Source organism: Megalobrama amblycephala, linkage group LG6 (genome assembly GCF_018812025.1).
Source record: "Megalobrama amblycephala isolate DHTTF-2021 linkage group LG6, ASM1881202v1, whole genome shotgun sequence".
Lineage (NCBI taxonomy): Eukaryota > Metazoa > Chordata > Actinopteri > Cypriniformes > Xenocyprididae > Megalobrama > Megalobrama amblycephala.
Genome location: NC_063049.1, coordinates 37,523,722 through 37,527,681, shown reverse-complemented (window position 1 = coordinate 37,527,681; position 3,960 = coordinate 37,523,722).

Below are 3,960 nucleotides of genomic sequence, written 5' to 3'. Positions count from 1 at the left end.
TGCATTAGCAACATGCTAATGAAACATTTAGAAAGACAATTTACAAATATCACAAAAAATATCATGATATCACGGATCATGTCAGTTATTATTGCTCCATCTGCCTTTTTTCGCTATTGTTCTTGCTTGCTTACCTAGTCTGATGATTCAGCTGTGCACATCCAGACATTAATACTGGCTGCCCTTGTCTAATGGCTTGAACATGAGCTGGCATATGCAAATATTGGGGGCGTACATATTGATGATCCCGACTGTTACGTAACAGTCGGTGTTATGTTGAGATTCGCCTGTTCTTCGGAGGTCTTTTAAACAAATGAGATTTATATAAGAAGGAGGAAACAATGGAGTTTGAAACTCAGTGTATGTCTTTTCCATGTACTGAACTCTTGTTATTCAACTATGCCAAGGTAAATTCAATATTTAATTCTAGGGCACCTTTAACTTATCTGCAAAATTGAAATATCACATAAGACTTTTTTGAATAAAGCAGCGTTTCCATCCCATGTGTATGACCGTGCGTTCACACCGCCGCCGGCGAGAGTGTAAACATTCGCCTTGGCCGCCCTTCCAACAACACTGTACTGTTCGTTCAAACCGCCGCCGGCGGGAGGGTCAAAGTAAATGATGTTATGGCAACCAATTGGAATCGTCTCAAGCGAGGACCTCTACTTTCCGATTGGTTGCCGCAGAACCGCGTCATAGCTCATTACCATAAAGTTGACTTGATTTCAACTCTCCTCGACGCTCTCACCGTCCAAGACGTGCTGCGCCGCTCTCGCCGGAGCTCGCCGCCGGCTCTCATTGAAATTGAATGACTTCCTGTCACTTTGACGCTCTCGCCACCGGCGGTGTGAACACACAGTAAGAGAACAAAATCGTCACTCCCTGGGAATTTGGTGCAAAATGTCTGTAATAAAAATGAAAGTTGCTGCAATCGGAGAAGCCACTGTGGCTCTGTTTCATACACCATAAATGGCCCCTTTCACACAGTATTCCCAGTACATTACCATAAAATTACCAGAATGACTTTACCAGTAAATACAAAGATATACTGTTCACACAAGCAACGGCATTCTGGCTTTTTACTGATAAAAGACCATTCACACATCAGCACCAAAATACCCATAAATGATGTGATGTCAGCCATTGGAAATGATCTTTAAACGCTGCGCCATTGTCTGAAATTTTTTGACGTCTGAGTGACAGGCGTAAGGGGATGATCACACAGAACGTGGAAAACATGAGACGCACATACTAGTATCCAACTGAAGAGCCGTAGCACAGATGAATGAAAAAGAAGGTAGGATCTCGAGCATGACACACTGAAAAAGCTGTAAGATGCGGCGCAACGGCCAAAGATGTCCATCTAGAACATATTTACATAGAAAAATTGTAAACCGCGCAGAGTAATCGCGTCATCTCCATAAGAACTTTATGATTGGCCCAAAGCAGACTTCTTATGTCAGCGTGTTCTGACCTTGTACATGCTCATACTGGTAATCTTACCAGTAAAGACTTGCATTTCAGAGCGTGCAGATGAAACGCAATACATGCTGTCATGTTATCATGTGTTCAGATACCTGGTGTTTAGGAATGCAATCATGCAAGACACTTCTGGGAGGTCATTATACCAAATCATTTTGATGTCAGACTTTGACTCAGGCATTTTAGAATGACCAAACCAACATTTGAGAATTGAGCAATGAAATTGGTCTGCTGGTTAGTCCAGTTATCCAATCACATCTACAGTTTTTTGTTATGCATTTGAGGATTTATTCTGTAAATGTTTTTCCATCATAGTGTATGTGGATGTCTTCTTATTGAATAAAAAAAATTATCCACCTCAATTGAGCGCATAAGTTTTTCATTAGCATTTTTAGAATTTATGCACATTTTGGCGTTTCCATCCAGCTTTTTTTTAAGCAATATCCCAACATGTGCATAAAAATAGGTGGATGGAAACAGAGCTAGTGTTGTGATATCTTTTGAGACTCTAGAAACACATGTGGAAAAAATCTGGAAATATGAGCAGCAGGACTAGTTTGCCTAAAACTGGAACATTTGTCATCATTTGTCATATTCCCCTCTGCCGTAACTCTCAAATCCCTTTTCTGCTTGTGTTCGATTTAATAATTGTTGTTTTTGCTACAAGTTTGATGTAATTTAAGCCATTGGTTCTTGCATGTCTAGTGAGTGGTTGTGGTGCGGCACATTTTAAAACACTGTTACAAATTGGATGGATGGATGGATGGAAGGATGGATGGATGGATGGATGGATGGATGGATGGATAGAAAAAGATGGATCAGAAAGTGAGGTTTTCAGTGACAGACAACATGCATTTTGGCCTGTTTCTGTCTCAAAGCTTTCAAATTGCTCTTTGGTAAGACTTGAACTATTTTTGTGGTAAGACTTTTTACTTTTGTGGTAATTTTTGCCATATTTTGTGTCCTATTTGGAGCTTGACATTTTAAATCACCATCCACTTTTGCATATGGACAACAGACTCAGACTTTCTACCCAAACTCATCTTTTTTTGTTTCACAGAAGAATAACAATATGGGGTTTGAAACAACATACAGTTGAGTAAATAATGACCATTTTTGTGTGAACTATTCATTTAAACAAAAGACTCTTTTTGCTCTCCATTCAATCTTATTGCTGTCTAAGATAAACATTTGAATTATTAAAGAAAGGAAGTGTTTTTCAACTGTTTTATTCGCTCAAGCTGAAATATGAATTTATATTTGTCACAAATGTCAGTAGCAATTGTTATTCATTCAACAAGTAATTTTTTTTTTATATCCTATAAGTTAATTGACTATATTTTGTGTGTATATATTTATTTATTTATTTATTATTATTATTATTATTATTATTATTATTATTATTATTATTATTATTATTATTATTATTATTATAATATATCAAGTTAACTTATAGGAAATAAAAAAAAAAAAAAAATTACTTTGCAACAATGAGACGACCCCCAAACGGGAATGGTTTTACAGGTAGAGGCCACTGACAATTTTCCCTCTACTCATCTTTTCTAACTGTTTTTCACTAGTTTTGCATTTGGCTAGGGTCAGTGTCACTACTGGTAGCATGAGGCGATACCTGTACCCTACAGAGGTTGCACAGGCAGTCCAACTCCTCCAGGATGGCACATCAATATGTGCCATTGTCAGAAGGTTTGCTTTTTCTCCCAGCACAGTCTCAAGAACATGGAGGAGATTCCAGGAGTTACTCTAGGAGAGCTGGACAGGGCCGTAGAAGGTCCTTAACCCATCAGCAGGACCGGTATCTGCTCCTTTGTGCAATAAGGAACAGGATGAGCACTGCCAGAGCCCTACAAAATGACATCCAGCAGGCCACTGGTGTGAATGTCTCAGACCAAACAATCAGGTCACTGCCCGGCACCGTGGAGCTCAATTGGCATTTGCCATTGAACACCAGAATTGGCATGTCTGCCACTGGTGCCCTGTGCTTTTCACAGATGAGAGCAGGTTCACCCTGAGCAGATGTGACAGTGTAAAAGTGTCTGGAGAAGCTGTGGAGAATGTTATGCTGCCTGTAACATCGTTCAGCATGACCGGTTTGGTGGTGGGTCAATGATGGTCTGGAGAGGCATATCCATGGAGGGACACACAGACCTCTACAGGCTAGACAATGGCACCCTGACTGCTATTAGGTATCGGGATGAAATCCTTAGACCCATTGTCAGACCCTATGCTGGTGCAGTGGGTCCTGGGTTCCTCCTGGTGCACGACAATGCCCGGCCTCATGTGCCGAGAGAATGCAGGCAGTTCCTGGAGGATGAAGGAATTGATACCACTGAATGGCCCCCACGCTCGCCTGACCTAAATCCAATAGAACACCTCTGGGACATTATGTTTCGGTCCATCCGACACTGCCAGGTTGCATCTCAGACTGTCCAAGAGCTCAGTGATGCCCTGGTCCAG